General features: G+C 41.6%; 1 protein-coding gene across 1 annotated transcript in view; it reads right to left on the bottom strand.

Annotated features, from left to right (window-relative positions):
• The window catches only part of Tnik (TRAF2 and NCK interacting kinase), a 173,390-nt gene that overhangs the window by 130,325 nt on the left and 24,198 nt on the right, over positions 1–18,867 (bottom strand). The gene's annotated exons all lie outside the window — the stretch shown is intronic.

Here is an 18,867-nt window from a genome sequence, read left to right as displayed (position 1 = left end):
CCTTGTGTTTGTTATAAAAAAAAAAAAAAAGAAAGAAAGAAAGAAATGAGGAAAATGGAGGGCATTGGCAGATGTAGAAGCCATAAATAAGGGGATCCAGCCAATGTGCTCTTTAAAGCCGCTGATCCTATTGCTTTCTTTATCGCCTAAGTCATGATTGTTAATAGTAATTGATTTAGAAGATAGATTTTCACATCCGTTTGCATAAGCAAGATAGGGAAAATTTTGCTTTCTTAGTACCTACTTACAATAACAGTTTTCTAATAAAGAGATATCATTGGGAAGTCTTACAAATAAGGAATGTCAAAGAGTCCTAACTTGTGCCAATATTTTGTACAATAACCATTAGAAATAATTTGTAAACAGTTTCTTCAGTCTATGATTTACCATTATATAGATGATCTTACTGGGTAATTCAGATGCAGAAACGTTAGAAAAATACTGAAGTAAAGAGATGATGAAGGAAAAAAAAGATTAAAGTAAAAATGAAACCTTGCTGGGCATTATAAATTGCTTCAGAAAAAATACAAAGAGAAGATTTTTATTAATTATCTACTATATAAGATAGGTTTACAGAAAGTTCAACCACAGAAACTACAAATCAGGAAAGATCAATTACAAAACTGTTAATGATTTTTAAAAATTGCTGGGTGATATTAACTGGCTATGGTCCACAAGTGGATTAACTACTCAAGAGCTAAGTAATTTATTTTAACCCTTACATGGCAAAAACTTAAATAGTCCAAGAAAATTATCAAGTGAGGCTGAGAAAGAATTGGCTCTGGTAAGAAAGAAATTGCAAGATGCACATGCTGATTGCTTGGATCCGAAGCTGGATTATATTTTGGCTATTTTGCCTTCTACTCAGTCTCCCACAGGAATTCTTATGCAGAAAAAAAGTAGTATACTAGAATGTATATTATTAGCACACAAACAGAGTAAAAAATTAAAGATCTACCATATGTAGAAAAGGTTTATAAATTGATTTTGAAAGGAAACATGAGACTTCATCTGTCAGCAGGAATAGACCCAGCAGAAATTGTGGTACTCTTTACTAATGCTAATATTACATCATTGTGGGCAGAAAATGAACTTGCAGACTTTGGTTTATAAAGAGAACCAGTTGGGCCTTTCTTGTTCCCTGGCTATCTTGGCAGATCTTGGTTGGGATTGTCCTGCATCTAAGGCAGGAAGATAGTGGCCAAAGTCTCTGGAGTTAATCAACTCTGAGCTCCACCTTCTTATGAAAAGTAGAAAGTGTGTGCTGGGATACAAACAGACTCTGAAGATGATCAGACTAAGAAAAGTGAAATTGGTTATCCTTGCCATCAACTGCCCAGCTTTGAGGAAATCTGAAATACTATGTCATGTTGGCTAAAACTGGTGTCCGGCACTACAGTGGTAGTAATATTGAATTGGGCATAGTGTGCAGAAAATACTACAGAGTATGCACTCATATTATTAGAAGATGCCAGAAAAGACTGGTGAAAAGTAAACCAGGAAAGTTGTCCTTTAATAAAACTTTGCCAGAACGCCTTTCTTAAAAAAAGAACAAATTGGATACTCCCTCATATACTGAAAGTGACACCAATTTTTGCAACCCCTGCATTCTATACTGATGAAAATAAATCAGGAAAGGCAGGTTATAAGTCAGGAAAAAATAAGTAAAATGGTTCAAACCCAAATGATTTAGTTAAAAAATCAAAGCTAAATGCCATTTAATATGGCATTATTAAATGTTCCTGAATCTCTTAATATAGTTAGTGACTCTCAATATGCAGAGTTGTTTTGCAATTTGAAACTACTTAACTTATTCTGGATAATTTGGAATTAACTTCTCTACTTATTCAACTACAACAAGTGATCAGAAATAGAAATGACCCATTGTATATGACACATATCAGATCCCATATGGGGTTTACCAGGCCCTCTAGCACAAGGTAACAATGAAATTGATCAGCTGTTAATAGGAAGTGAGCTAGAAGCCTCAGAATCTCAAAAGAAACACAATGTTAACAACAAAGGTTTGAAGAAAGAATTTTCTATCACTTGCTAACAAGCCAAGGAAATTATAAGGAAATGTCTTACTTGGTCATTGTATAACCAAACACCATTACTTCCAGGAACTAACCCAAAAGGTACCCAAAGAAAGGACATTTGGCCATGGATATGTTTCATTTTGCTGAGTTGGGAAAATTAAAGTATGTGCACAATACAATAGATACATAATCAGGATTTCAATGGGCAACTGCTCTAAGTTCTGAAAAGGCTGATTCTGTAGCTACACCTTTATTAGAAATTATGTCTATTATGGGAATACCTGCACAGATCAAGACTGACAATGGTCCAGCATATGTCTCTAGGAAAATGAAACTGTTTTTTTTTTTATTACAACATAAAGTATGTTATATACCACACAATCCTATAGGATGAGCAGTTATAGAAAGATCTAATCACACTTTAAAAGATATGCCTAATAAACAGAAAGGGGTAATGGAGGCCCCCAGAGATAGATCACACAGCGCTTTATCAACTTTAAAATTTTAAAATTCTAATGAGAAAGGAACAACAGATGTGGAGAGACATTGGATAGTATAAAAGAAAATGCTAAACTAAATTAATCTGTATATTTTAAGGATGTGTTGACGTTAGAACGGAAACCAGGACATGTGTTACATTGGGGAAGAGGTTTTGCCTTTGTTCCACAAGAGAAGGAAAGCTGTGGGTACCATCAAGACTGAGACAGACTGTATGTGAACAGAAGAGATCTCCTGAATATCTTGGTCATTCAGTATCTACTAACTTATAAAGACTAACAAATGCCTTTCATTTGATGAGGATTGAAAAAACAAAAATAAAAAATATAACATTTTCAAATGATAATTTACCAAAGACACATTTGACTTACTTGCAAAAATGAAAAAAAAAATGTGCTTTCTTAAACCATGTGTCTTAATTACAGGTTAGAATGTTAGACTATAGATTGCCACTTGGTCTTCAGCTTTTGAGTTTTCATCTTAGTCAAAAAGGATATTTTTGTTGCTTTTTATTAAAAATACAGTTAAAAGATGTGAAATGGTTTAAGTAAGTGCAAAGAGTTACTACAGTTCAAACTTGTTTTCTTAATGTTGGAGGGAGTTGGAGCTAAGATAAAATATTTGAGCAGAGAGGCAGTAGTCCATGCCTGTAATCCTGGCAGAGACAGGAGGATTCCTATAAGTTAGTTGTTTTCTAAATTCAAGAGTTCAGTGAACAAGGTGGTGGTGGTGCGTACCTTTAATCCCACCACCCCGGGGCAAAACTCAGATACAGCTCCTAATTGGTTTGTTTGCACATTAGAGAAACCACACACTATATTTGTAGATTATTATAAAAAAAATCCTTTATAGGGTTACTAGAGAGGCAGCTGATTTCCAATGAGGACAGAAACAAAAAGCAACTTCTGCAACTGTGGGCAAACTCATCTCCATGCCAGTACTGACCAGATACCCTAATTTTGGAAAGCCTATTTATAGGTGAATTGGCAATATGAGACTCTTCATAAAGCAAAGAAGGAGTTCACCAACATTTGGCTTCTATTGCACACTCTTTCCATATACAGAGAATAAATACTCTCTCTTTGAGAAACAAAGCTCTGCATTTTATGAGGCATGGAGAACCTTCTATTCAGTCATTGCCAACCACCCTATGGTCATAAAGGCGCCCCTCACAATGATGGGTTGGATCCGTTAGAAGGCAGAGCCCTTTGAAGGCTTAGCCATGGAAGGAAAGGTATCATAGTGGAATTGGTACCTATCTGAATTCCTCAGAGAACAGGATATGGTAACAAAGGCATCTGTACTGTCCTGAACTGAGGAAACGGTTCAGTTCTCTATAATCTCCATCCCTAAATTACACTCTCTCCCCCCAAAGAGGTACATATTAAACTGTGGAGACCAATAGAATGGTTAAAAATTTGGCTAACACGTGGTTTACTGATGGTTCATCAACCATTGGTGGAGCCAGAGCTAATGGCGAACAGCATCCTATATAGAGCAGGGGACGGAGTGGGCAACACTGAGGAAGGAACCACATCAGTGCAGCACTACTGGCTGTAAGACTAACAACTAGGAAAGCCAAAGGAAAATCTCTAACTTTTCCAGTTCGTGGTGCATGTGCAGTGGTAAGGCTATGTGGCCATCAAAATGGAAAACTGTTACCTGGCAGATACATGCTAAGATATCTGGTCATGCGAGGCATGGATGGAAATGGCAAAACTTAGCAAAGACATCACATTTTATGTGGCTCATACAGGCAAGACAGACTGAACATCTGAAAATAATGAAAGAGTGGACGAATTGACATCATTTTACATTAAGACCACAGTATTAAAATTTGCCAGAGAACAAATTCAGAATAAATCAGCAAGAATGATAGATTACACATTCAAAAACCTGAAACTTTGCCTCTAACATTAAGAACTAAGGGGAAATGGAGAATGAAATTAAACCTGGACAAACTTACAAGAATATTATGAGGAATCCTTAACCAGGCAGTGGTTCACGCCTTTCTTCCCAACACGTGGGAGGCACAGGCAGGCACATAAGAATTACAGTGATTTAAGTCTAAAAGCTACTTTCAAAAGGCAGGCTGAAAATCAAAGTGAATGTTCTTTGTGATCTAAAAATAAATACACTTATCCTCGAATTTATACATAAAGAGAAGGGGGGATATAGGCATATTTATCTACACATTCACATAATATATTTTTGCTTTTAAATTTTCAAAAGAAATTTTAAAGATAACACCTTTTCTGTTGCCAAAAGACCTTTTCCCTAGGAAAGATATAACCTGTCCAAACAAACAAACAAACAAACAAAAAACCAAAAAACAAAACAAAAAAAACCTTAGGGTTGGGATAGTAGGGTTTTGTTTTTATCTTTTTAGGAGAATCAAAACATCCACCTAAGAAATCAGGAGACCATTGGACACCTGAAGAAAAAGGACAGACCATCAAGAGAATATGTCCCATGAAAAAGAGTAAATTGGCCAAGTGGTGTCACCCATCTCCAGCTCATATCTGCTGCCCTCTACACACATAAGTGGTGAGTGCTCTTAATGTGCTCCCAATTCAGTTAAAAGTTAAAGCTGGCTTTGGGGTTGGAGTGTGGGTCTCTCCTTCTCAAAACCCACAGATGTTTGTTTAGGGAAAATTTAAAAATCTCTCTCTCATATCAGAAGAGCCACCTGGCATGGGACAGAGGAAAAACAAAAATATATATTCTATTGCCACTAATCTCATAATCTTTTGGTTTTCATTTGACTCTTTAAAGCTTTTCTTAAGGTATAAACATTATCTTGAAAATCTATATCTATATCTACCTATGTATATAAGCTTTCTGTAGTAACTAAGAAATAAGCTTTATCTAGCTTCCTGCATGTGTTTTCAGGTTTGCGTCTGAAGCAGGTAACTAGGAAGAAAGTTTGTGTACTTTGGATGTATTTAATAGATTATGACCTTCAAATTTGTTGGATATATATATACATATATCAACAAATGGTGACCATTCCTAACAGTAACCTTTGCAGTTTCCAAAAAGATGATGGGACCCTACAATGACAAATCCACATGGATTGTGAAAGCGCTAACCACTGGGAATAACTGCCCCATGCTGCTTCTGCTTCCAGGTTCTGTGCAAACAGTGGACACTTTTGGGTTGACTGCTGCGTTCTACCTAGTCAGCATCGCCAATAAGCTGACAAACACCACACGGAGACCAGCTTTGGACTACAAAGTGGTTAAGACATTCAAATTGCTGAATTCATATGAGACTGATGTAAACACTTTACAGAACTTTGAATTAAAAATACATAATCCTAAGACTGCCAAATACGATCAAGCTGGACATTGTGGAATGCTGGGCAGAAATAACTTCATTATTGTAAATAGTTTTTCTGCGTTAGAGTTAGTCTTTCCTCTTTATTTAGACAAAAGAGGGAAATGTTGCAGGATATTTGATCACACTATGAACCCCAAGATTGTGTTGTTCACTGGAAAAACCTGTTTCTAATTGTGGTGTGACTCAGCCCTAGCACACATCTTTAATCCAAGAGCTTTCTGCTTGAACAAGATTAAATAAAGTCAACCACAGGTCAAAAGTTGGAGCAAGCAGCCAGTTGACAGGGAGTGAAGATAGGAAAGCACTGTAGAGAGTAAAGGAAAATCATGAGGACAGGAAGTCATGAGGACAGGAAGTCATAAGGACAGAGAGAGAGGAGGCACAGAAAGCGGAAAGGACAGCCATTCAGTTTGAGGACAGCTTCCTTTTAAGATGTCAGCTGAGGAGGAAGGTCAGCTGGGTGCTCTCTCTGTCTCTCTGAGTTAGCACACTTTCATCCTGTTGTCTAGCTCCCAAGATTTATTGGTAAAATCAAATTATTGAGATTTTGTTAAAAAAAAAAAAAACCAACAATCAGGCTTGTCTGTACTCCCTCACTAAGTTAGGTTTAGAAAGCACACTGCTTTCTAGGCTGTTGTTTCTCAACACCATTCCTGCAAAGAAAACACAGTCATAAAACAATAGTTAGAACGTCATCTTTCCCAGTAAGCCTTTGTGAAAATCAAAGAAAGAAAAGATTACTTTAAAAATGTTTATTGTTTTAGTATGTGTGTGTGTGTGTGTGTGTGTGTGTGTGTGTGTGTGTGTGTGTGTGTGTGTGTGTGTGTGTGTGCGTACGCGCATATATGTAATTGTGGAAGTCTGTTCTCTCTTTCTACCTCGTGGGCCCTAGACAGCAAACTCGGGTTATCAGACATGGCCGCACATGCACTACACCATCTCACTGGCCCAAGACTATTATTTTAAAGGTCTTTTGACTCATATTTTCCAGTCAGAAATCAAGAGCACTCTCTATAGTCTAAGGCTTGTTTCTCTGTTTCTGTTTAATTGGGGCAGGTCAGCAACTCAGACAAAGTTCAAATTATCTCTGTGATTTGAATCTGCAGCTCTGTTTGTGTTCCCTATAAATCAGGAACCTTTCTCTATCTAAGGAAGCAGGGTCCGCTGTGCAGTCCTGAGCTAGGACACTACGCGAGCTGTTTGTATTATTGGTTTGGACGTGACACTGTAAGCTGTCAGGGTGTGGACTATCTGGTTTTAATTAACTTCAGTAAGTGTTCCCAGGAGGTTGGACACATCAAATAAATTCAATAAACAATAAACTCTAATTTAGCACCTTTCATCCAAAAAGCTCCAAGCAGTCTGTAAATATAAACTCATTATAGCACTCAGCAACTTTATAAGTCGGGCAGACGGTAAGCTTTGCTGCCGAGTAGAGGCTAGATCAGGGCTTTTCCATTCATTCTGAGGCTTAGAAAAAGCAATTCAGTTCCAACCTTTCCCTTTTACATAGTCTTCAATGAAAATCCCCTTAGTTGGATAAAACATAGCATTTTGTAATTAATTAAAAATAATTTAGAATAATTAATAATCAACCTCCAACTTGATAGGAGAGAGAGAGAGACAAAGCAGAGGCATCATAGAGCCCACATGTGTGTATATCATCTCTCTCTGACCAGGTCCTTAAAGACATCTCCAGGGGTGTAAGGAGGTGGCTCAGAGGAGAAAATGCTGGCTGGGCAAGTGTGAGGACCCAAGGTTCAGGACCCATGGAAATGCTGATGGGTTGGCTACCCACCTGTGAGTCCAGCTGCAGAGCCAGCTGCCTAGCGAGACCAGCCTGACTAGTGAGCTCTGCATTTGACTGATAGATCTTGCCTGGCTAAGTAATATGTAAGAGATACCCCAGGTGATTCCTAACATCCGCTGCAGAGCTGCAGACCCCTGCACTTGCAGGGCCACATAGTCTCACACATCAAAGCATGCCACACAGATGTGTGCATGCGGGGACACACAAACTGAGTGCAAAATCTTAGGCAGAAATTGAGCTGTGCTCCCCTTCTCTCTGCAGGCCTGACAGGGCCTCCAGCTTTACAAAATGATGCTGAGGATCCCGCTCAGTCAGGATGAGGCTCGGTTGGTAGCGCACATTCATAGCATGTACAAAGCCCTGCGTCTGATTATTAGCACCACTTGTATTCCCCACATTTGGGAGATGGAGACAGGAAGACCAGATGTTCAAGGTTAGCCTCTGGTCCCTAGTGTGTTTGAGAACAGCTTGTGCTACATGAGATCCTGACTCAAAATAAGACCACAAACGTCGCATGAACTGAATTTCACACGTGAGTTTACAGAGCTTGCCCTGAACTGACTTGGCGTTGGAGGGAAAGCTGGCTTTTGTAGGGAGCTCTTGTTATCTGGTCCAGCGAGGCAGTGGATGTGCCAAGGCCTAGAAGAAAGTCCTGGAGAAAGATTCAGAAGTGTGGGGAAAAAACTGCATTCCACCCAGGGAAAGCTGTAATGGCCAGGTAGCCCATGAAGACCAGAATCACATCAGGGATTCAGGAGTCACCTGGAAAAATTCACAGTGGTCAGAGATAGGGTCCCTGGTACAATGTGTAACGACATCGAATGCAACAGTGATGTCACTCACAAGGAATAAAACGGCCACAACTAGAACTAGGAACTAAATGATATTACGAAGTCAAGTGAAATAAAAAAAAAATAATAAAGCCAGGAGCTTGTCGTATCATTGATGTCTATGTGCGCATGCACATGCTGGATAGCCGCCAAAGCAGGCGCACGGCGGCTGGAGGAGGCGGCCAAGTGTATTCCTCTACAGCTCTTGCCTCATTCTCTTGAGACAGGGCATCTCACTGAACCCGGAACTCCCTGGTCTTGCTAGGCTGGTGGATAGAAAGCCCCAGTGACCACGCGTCTGCCTCACCAGCATGGGGGTTACAGGTGTGTATGGTCACACCTGACTCGCCCCCACCGCCCCATTACTTATTTTCTTTTATTAGTTGGTTCCTCACAGGGTTGCCTAAACTTTTTACAAAATAGTTAATTTTAAAAATTGACCATATAACGTTTGTATACACCATAATTCTCACCTCAGGCTCTCTCTCTCTCTCTCTCTCTCTCTCTCTCTCTCTCCCTCTCTCTCTCTCTCCTACACTTGCTAACTCTTGTGTCATGCCAACCATTCCCCCTCCTACCCCTATGTTTCTCCCACCCTCCATCTCCACTCTTTCTCTCCTTTCTAGACTCCCTGTGGGCAGTCACGGCTGCTGTGTGTTTGTGATTGCAAGGATACTCTCATGGCGAGAAGACATGCCCAACTGTTCTCCTTCACTTCTCAGAGTCTTGGTTTCTGTGGAGTGCAGCAGATAGGAACTCTGGTCCTGATGCCTGCACAGCAAGGGCTCCTGCCCACTGGGCCATCTCCAGCTCCAGCCTAGCTTCCTTATATAATGTTAACACTGGATACTTAAATAAGAAAATGTGAAAAAAATGTCTATTCATAAAAGTAAACATTCTACCTGATAGAGAGATATAATAGAATTAGAATGTCACTATTTTGTACCTCTTATAAACTAACAGACCTGGCTGTCAGTCATCCACAACTATTAACATGAAAATGTAAGGAATAAACATAATTTCTCTCATGAGAAGAGAGCACAGCGCTGGGAGGCAGCATTGCTGAAACAACAAACAACAAACCCCACAATGTAATTCTACTCCAACCTCGAATGCCAACCATCCACCTCCTTACAGGAAACTGGAGGATGGAGAGGACACTGCATGGCCCCAGGATGCTACCAGCAGATCTAGACTAATAGTTTCTTCACAGTGAAACTGCATGAGGTGGGGGTGGAATGGGGGTGGGGTGCTGATAGGGTACGGGGATAGGGTGGTGGTGGGGTGGGGTGGGGGGATGTTGATGGGGTAGGGGAATGGGATGGGGTGGGTGGGGGTGCTGATGGGGTAGGGGGATGGGGTGGTGGTGGGGTGGGGTGGTGGGGTGGTGGTGGGATAGGGGGATGGGGGTGGTGGGGTGGGGTGGTGGGGTGCTGATGGGGTAGGGGGATGGGGTGGTGGTGGGGTGGGGTGGTGGGGTGGTGGTGGGGTAGGGGGATGGGGTGGTGGTGAGGTGGGGTGGTGGGGTAGTGGTGGAAAAGAGACCTATAGGCTAAATGTCCTTCAAATAGACTCCAACAGACTGCAATGAACAAATCTTATTTGAAAACTGATTTTTAAAAATTAGCTGTTAAATTTTGTTTGTTTGTTTTGTTAGGCATGGTGGCACAGACCTTTAATGCCAGCATTTGGGAGGCAGAGCCTGGTAAATCTCGGTGAGTTTAAGGCCAGCCTGGTCTATATACTGAGTTCTAGGACAGCCAGGGCTTCACAGAGAGACCTTGTCAAAAAACCAACAACCAAAACCCAAAGAAACAGAAGAAATCTAAACCAGAAAACTCAGCTGTTAATTTTTTTAAACAATTACAACTTTTTATATAAATATAAGTTGAAGAAACCAAGGAAATATTATTTATACTATTTTAAATGTGGTGATTTTGTGGTTATTCAAAAACTCATATTTAAGACACAAATGCTGAAACACTTCTGGGAAGTAAAGGATATTATTAAGCTGGGTAAAGGAATTCATAAAATATGGAAAAGATATTTTAAATTTCATTTTATTGGTTTGTTCTACCAGCAAATATACCTGTGCATCACATATTTTCAACGCCCAGGGAAGTCAAATGAGGGTAGCTGGTCCCCTAGAACTGACATTAGTGATGGCAGTGAGCCATCCTGTGGGAGCTAGGAATTGACCCTGGATCCTCTGGAAAAACAGCTGGTGCACTTAACTTCTGAGCCATCTCCTCAGCTCTGTATTGAAAATATTTATAAGTTCTATCTGATATAGTATCAAGACTTTATCAAGATCTCTTTCAAGGCAACAACCAAAAGACCCAACTTAAACATAAACATAAGAGTAGGGTTGCAGTGGGTGCACACTTGATAGGCTGAGGCAAGAAGATTGGAATGAGCTCCTGGCTAGCCTCAGGAAATTTATCTCAAAAACAGGGATACAACAACTCAACAGCAATGAAATAAATCAATGAAATGAAGTGAAAATGAGTGAAGGACTTAACGGACGTTTCTTTAAACGTTAGAGTCTAATGAACGTGAAAAGATGCTGGTGACACCATTAGTCATGAGGAAAAACATAAGTCAAACCACAATGAGGTCTCACAACACCCACAAAGATGAGTGTAACTTTTAAACATGGAGATCACCTGGAACCCTCATACATTGCAAATGCCTACATAACATGGTGCAGTAAGTGCAGAAAATAGCTTGTGAATTCTTCAGCAACGTGGAATTCAATTGTTTCACTTGTAGATGTATACGCAGAGAACTGAAGACTGATACTCAACAAAGCCCACATAAGAATATTCATAGCAGTAGTGCTTACAGAAGGCAAAAGCTGGCAACAGAAATTTCATCTACAGATGAGCAAGTAGATTAAACAAACTATGGCATGCCCATACAACAGAATAGGACTCAGCCATGGAAAAGAATGGCCGATATAACACGGTGGATAATGAAGACATTATGCTAAATAGAGGAGATAGACAGAAATGGCCGTGTGAGATATGATTCCATTCCTATGAAAACAACAAACTAGACGACTCTCTAGCAATGGAAAACAGATCCAGAGGCTCCCTGGGTTGATGGGGCAAGTGGAGCAGGAGAGATTTCCTAATGGAGATAGAATCCTGGGGGGCAGGGATGGTGAATAACTTTGGGGTAGGGAGTGAGGGTCACTTTATGGAGCACAACAAATACACTGTTGTCTCTGGATTACTCATTTAGAAGTAGCTACATTTGAAGTAACTTAATACTGCATGCATTTTAATAGAATAAAAGATGTATTTGATTTCTTTCAATGCCTGAGTGGGGGAGGCAGAGGCTTGTGTGGGAGGCAGGGATCAGACCCTGGTGGGCGGCTGCCCAGGATAGTTTAGGTACATGAGTGCTTCTTACACTGCTCTGTCTACTTGTGCCATTATGTAGAAAAACCATGCTACAGGGCAAGCAGTAGAGACCAATACCACACAATGGGACACATGGTAAAAGCATCTTCCCACGTGAGCCAAGCATGTCTGTGTTCTTTTTCTCAATCACATTTTGGAAAAGACATAGTGGCAAGACCTCCTGGGGTGCATCAACAGTTCCCATGACATTTGGAGAAAATGTCCTACTATTGGACCCTATTAGTTCCCAAATTGCAGTTCCCAAAGAGAGCAGTGGAAGCCAGCAACTCTAGCCTTTCAAAATTAGATTGGACAAAATACTTTCAAATATTCAGTAAGAAACAATCTAGCTCTAGCCAGGCACTAATATCAGTGATTTCTATAATCTGCTTCTCCATTCAGCTCCCACAGAAGGCTGCTTGATTCTTTTCATCTCAATAAGGAACAAAATGATTGTTAAATTATGTAATGAGACTTTAAAGAAAGGAAGAAAGAAATTGAGAGAAACCAGAACTTGCCAGGCATGGGTTCCTGTGGCCACACAGCAGCACTGATCACTACTGCTGCCATACAGCAGGGACCTTCTCTCCCCATAAGTACCTCCATCTCATTAACAAACAGACACAGAGCTCAGCATGTAGAGCCCAGCTGAGTGAGGTATGTCAACCACTTCACATCTCACAAGGAAGGCACAATGGACCATTAATATCTCCCCAGAAAGACAGTTTTCTTGGGGCAATGAGACACCCCCAATACTTATTTAGAACTTAATGTGCTGGGTACTTACAAGTTGGTGATTTACAAATAAAACAAAATGAGTAAACAAAAATCTTTCCCATGATCCTCCTCTTAGGTCTGGTGTTTAGAAATGGAGCCGTTTATGGTCTGGAGCTGTTTATGGTCTTTGGCCTTAACCCATTAAGCACTCAGAGTAGGTTTAAAAACACATTATCTTAGAAGCTTTGTGGCCTTAGACATTGCGTTAGTTACTTCCCCCGTTTCTGGGATAAAATATCCTGACAAAAGCAGCTTAAAGGAGAAAGGGTCTGCTTTGGCTTACAGTTCAAAGGCACAGAATAGCATGGTGAGAAAGGAGAATGTGGGAAGGTTGAAGGAGCGGTTTACATTGTATCCTTAATCAGGAAGCAGAGGAAGATGAGTGTTTGTGCTCAGCTGGATTTCTCCTTTTTGTTCAGTCTGGGATCCAAGTGCAGAGAACGGTGTTGCCATAGTGGGTAAGTCTTCTATATTAATGAACTTAATCAAGATAATACTTCACAAACCTGGCCAGAGGCAAACTTAGTCTAGGTAACCCATCACAGACTTGGCCGGAGGATTTTCTGTTTGGTGATGCTAAATCTGGTTCAATGATAACCAGCCCAGATATGATAACCTAGTCACCAGAGCCTCAAGACCATCCCGTCTCCACTGTGGCAAAATGTAATGACCAGGCATCAGGGGAGAGGAAGAAGATGGCTTAGTGTTTGAGATGTTTGTTGTGCAGCATGGGGACCTGACACACTCTGCACCCAGGTAAAGTTGGCTGTGGCACATGCACTTGTAACAGCAGTGCTGAGCAAGCAGACAAGAAGATCTCTAGAGCCTTCCAGCCAGACATTCTAACCTAAAAAATTGGTGACCTAACTGACTAGTTAGAATAAGAGATAGCCCAACGTGTGTGTGTGTGTGTGTGTGTGTGTGTGTGTGTGTGTGTGTGTGTGTGTGTGTGTATAGCTCCTAAGGAAAACACCAGACGTCAACTTCTAGCCTCCATGTGCTGACACACACATGTGCAGGTACATCGCACAAAAATTAACACTCACACACACAAAAGCACAGACCTGATGTGAACATCAGTTTCACTAATAACTGGAGAGCTGAGAGTAGCCAGATCCTTCAAATACACATAGTGTTTACTTTCTGCCTTTCAGGGTCCTGTCACTCTGTTCTAGAGGCCTCCTCTCTTGCATGGTGATGACACAGGGTTGAAGAACTTTGAAAGGCATGAGCACAGGTGCTTCTAGATCCTCTGATGAAAGAGTACCAAGTCATTTTGCTCATGTTTGTACCACAAGGCAGGGGGGACAGTCCACCCTCCAGATAATGGGTCACCCTATCTGGGAAGTGGCAGTGATGCAAGAGTCGAAAGAGGCTCCTGGAAGCTCCTAGAAGAAACCTGAGCTTTAAAGCTTGTCAACACCATCTGAACAACTGGGTCGGGAGCTGAAGATTATTCACACCACTTGGGAAGAGAGAAAGGAGGCTAAACTGTGGGGAGAGAAATGTGCAAAGGCAGATGGGGACTGGCTTGGGGCCCGAGGGAATGTAGTCTAAAAAGAGCATGGTGTGATGTGGAGAGATTATAAAAAAGTGCTTGGGCTACTTGGGTAATTCTGTCTGTATAATTCTAAAAGGTTGTTTTCTAAGAACTGAGTGCTGACACATTCCACGATTCACATGGTCAATTGCTATAGATTTTTGTCAGTTGTCTTATATTACTAAGAAACACAATGTCATCTCTCAGGAGTGTTGGGGTGGGGGTATTACTCAGTAGTAGAGTGTGTGGGACGCTCTGGTTCCAACATCTCTCTAACACATATACACACATATGTACACACACACACACACACACACATACACACACACACACACACACACACGCACACACACACACACCTGCCCAAAGTCCCCCACTCCCCCAGGACTGTGATTTTGTCTCCCAAGAGTGACAGAAGCGTGGAGGCAGCCCTGACTTCATGCCTCACAAGGCACAGAGCCCAGGTCTTGGAAGAAAATCATGAAAGACAGCCCCCTTCTCTTTACAACGCCAGCAACTCCTGAGAGGGTTCTAAAGGTTACTCTGGCATGATTCCCTTGGTCCCTAAAGAATCACTCACTTGCTTGTCTTTAGGTGCCTACTCAAGGAAAAGGCCTTCAGAGGGCATTTTAGTGCAGTAGGTACCAAGCCAGAATACCTGGACAGGAGGAATCCACTCCTCTAGTATGTCACCAGTCAGCCACCCACAAGAATAAACAACAGTGAATAGATGCTTTCTCTTTAAGGGTAAAGGGAGGGTCAGACTGAAGGGGTGGGAATAGGGTCAAGCAGATGGAGTTTTCCCTAGGATGAACCCAGCAGGGGAGACTAACAAAAGGTTCAGAAGTGACTTCCAAGAACTCCCAACCCTGCAAAGGATCAGCCTAGTGACCTTGAAGGCTTAAAAACCTTGGTGAAGCACAAGGTATTTTTATCTTACGTGGTTGGGAATAGCCACAGATCCCATCTGCATGATTTATGAAGGTGTGAACCTAACTCAAATTCAGCAGCTTTGCAAGAAAAAGCTGCTTCATTCACCAGAAGTTTAAATCTCACAATAGGAAGGAAATGCCTTTGTACAGAAGCACAAAGGCAACTTTAACAGCCTTGCATATTCACCTCTAAATGAGCATGTATTAAAGTAAAAAAAAAAAAAAAAAAAAAAAAAAAAAAAAAAAAGAAATTCAATTTTTATTTTTAGACTTAAGAATTCTCAAAGTATAAATTATGCAAAGATAAAAGGATTGCCAAGTGTCTCAAACTTTGTCGATAAGGCTTGTGGACACAGCTTTTGTTTTGGGAGTAACAAAGGCATTTTGAAAAAAAAATCTGAGCCAACTGGTATTTTTAGCAACCAAAGCCTGCCTACAGGCCAAGACCATGAGCCATCAGTCATCCACGCCCAGGCAGAGCCAGTGTGACAGGATTACATTTCACTAGTAACCGTGCAAGAGCTCCTTGTAATTTTTCTTAGGAGTGAGTCATCACATACATATGAACTCCATAGATTCCAACAAAGGAATTAACCTCAAAGATAGAAGAAATGTAGGCAGGGGCAACATCTCAGCAGTAATGAGCCTGCCCCACAAGCATGAGGAACTGGATGCCTTGAATCCACATAAAAACATGGGCAGGCATGCTGGGGAAACAGAGACACGCAGGTTCCTGGCACCTGCTGGCCAGCCAGCCTAAGCAGCAAGCTCTAGGCCAATGAAAGGTCTTGTTGCAAAGAGTAAGTTGGATGGCTCTTGCGCAATAGTACTTGAAATTTTCCTGTGGTTTCCACATATAGCCCACCAGACACACACACACACGCACACATACACATGCACAAAATGTATGCATGCACACAATAATAATAATGGTGTATAATTCTCCATCCGAATTGCTAAACTCAAACAGAAAAGTCAAGAATTAGGATTAAGGCTTTAGATAGGTTAAAAGTAGGGAAAGTTGAGCCAGGTGTGGTGGCATACACCTTTAATTTCAGCACTTGGGAGGCAGAGGCAGGTGCATCTCTGAGTTCGAGGCCAGCCTGGTCTATGAAGTGAGTCCAGGATAGCCAGGGCTACACAGAGAAACCCTTTCAAAACAAACAAGCAAACAAACAAAACCTAGGGAAAGTCAGGTAGGGGAAAAGTCTCAATACATAATAACAGCACTCACTAGGCAAGCAAGAGGACATGAGCCCAAATACCTAACACCTATGAAACCCCTAGGCTGTATGTGACTATAACCCAAATATTGGGGCACAGTAATAGAGGTGGATCATGGGAAACCACAAGCCATGTGCCCTAGCCAAAAGGAGCACTGGGTTTGGAGAGAGACTTTGTCTTCAAAACAGAGAGAAAGCTGATTGAGAAAGAGCCTGGATGCCAGCTCTGTCTTCTCCATAGTTGCATGTGTGTGAATGTACACTCACTTCTGCACACTCAGTGCTCCCCACCCCAAAATAGAAAAAACAGAAAGCAAAAAACCCTGGACTTCAAGTATTCAGCATGGACGACCTTGACCGTGGCGGGCTTGAGAAGCGTGGTGTGAACAGGAGCATTAGGCCAAGTTAGCCTACGAAGGGGAACCAGGAGTTTTGGACACAAAGGTCTTTTGTTAAGGTGAAATACAGTTTAAACAATTTGAATGAAATTCCTTGGGATTAAAAAAAAAAAAAAAAAAAAAAGGAAATTGGGTTTCCATCTTGTCAACAAGCCTCGCCAGTTCATAAACACTTCACTCAGGGCTTGGGCATGAGATAGCAAATTGAGTGCAACTTTGACCACCTTTACACCCAAGTCACTTACTTATATTTTGCCTCCACCAGGCACCAGGGCAGCCCCTTGGTCAAAGCCGTTCCTCTGACCATCTTAGACTCCCATATTTACAGAGTCCCACCTTCGGAGATCTCCACTCCCAAATAAGAAGATTCATTTGCTTTCCGAGACCCATGACCTAGTGTATGCCTTATAAGGAAACTTCTCTGCTCATAAAAGCAACAACCAATGATTAAAATGAGTTTCTTTTCAAAGAGAAAGCCTCGTTGTTGATGCCCAGAACGAAGAGGAATTTTAATGACCCATGGCAAAGCCTCAGCTCCAAGCGGCTGAACACTTTTGCACACACTCCTCAGCATGATTGTTAGCTTCCAGGCTCCCGAGCCAGAGCAGGAGTCTTGTAGCCTCTATCTTATGCACTCTGAAATTTTGACCTGCCTTGCCTTGTCTTGTTCATGTGCACAATAGCCTTGCGGTGCCCAGAATACTGCTTCAAAGCATTCCTTCCCAACTTTGGCTCCTACAAACTTTCCACCTCGTCTTCTGCAATGTCCCTGAGCCCTGTGGGGATGAGGCTATGATCTAGATGTCCTCCATTAGAGCTTACATTGAAGTGTTGAAATAACCCACATTGAACTGGGCATGCTTTCTGTCTCAATGCTATAGCAATATAAACTGAAACGATGGCCCATTTAGGTTTAGGTATTATGACCAACCTGAATACAGGCAGGTAAATCACATGATGCATTCAATAATTTCAGCATTTTATTCTATGATGATCTCATATGGGGGCTGGGTGAGTAATGCAAGGCATGAAGTTAAATATATATAGTAATAACAGGATCCAGGACCTGTGGTGCAGGCTAAAGCATCAGCTATGACTTCTGGGCAGCTGGCACATCTGGGCCGCTGGCACATCTGGGCCGCTGGCACATCTGGGTCGCTGGCACACTGCTTCCATATGTTGCTGCTATGTGGGATTTCAAGCCCAATATTTCTAGATCATGTCAATATTTTCAAAACTTTTCAAAGAATCAAGGATTCCATACCTATCTGTTTAATTTGTCTAATATCAACTTAATTAAACCATCACTACTTCATGGAGACCAAACTAAGTATATGTAGCCTCCAGTCTGTCCGCTCACAAACATACAGACCTAGTCCAATTACCATTTTATAAAATGTAAACTGTTAGAAAGGCTGCCTCTCATGTTGCTAGAACCCAGATTCACGGATAATCAGGCCAGGTGGTACCCAACCATTAGAAAGATGCTCAGATGTATGCAATATAAGTTGTGTGCATTTCCTACGTATGCACACATGTGCAGGAGAGCGTGCACCTGTGTGCTGCTGAAGGCGTCTGCCCTGTCACTCTTCACCTTATTTCCTGCATAGGGGCTCTCACTGAGCAGGAATCCTCAGTGGTCCTCCCATCTCCACGCCGAGGTTATAGGTCAGCACTCAGTTCCTCATGGTGTGCAGAAAGCAGTCTTCCCCACTGAGCCATCTCCGTAGATCCTCAACATAACATCCGAACTCTCGCTCTACAACTCCACATCGCTGCCATCTAACGAGAGGCCAGTTCTGCTGTTTCAGTCCAATTGTCTGTTATCATTACTAGACCTCTACATTTCAGGGGTTAGTTAGGAACATATTTTCTCTCATGAGATATCTAGGTCTGTGATTGTTGTGACAATAGCAACAGGACACTGAAATACTTGCAAATTCATGCTGCTATTGTTGAGAAATTAGTCCGTTTCATAGACAGTACCTTTCCCTCCCCCTGGTAGCTGAGTGGTTTTTACAGCAAACCCGTAGAGCCTGGCAGGCCTGGGAAGTGGGAGAGAGAGGTGGTG

This window comes from Acomys russatus, chromosome 15, assembly GCF_903995435.1.
Source record: "Acomys russatus chromosome 15, mAcoRus1.1, whole genome shotgun sequence".
Lineage (NCBI taxonomy): Eukaryota > Metazoa > Chordata > Mammalia > Rodentia > Muridae > Acomys > Acomys russatus.
Note: the sequence above shows the minus strand (reverse complement) of the source record. Positions and strands in the feature narration are given on the sequence as shown.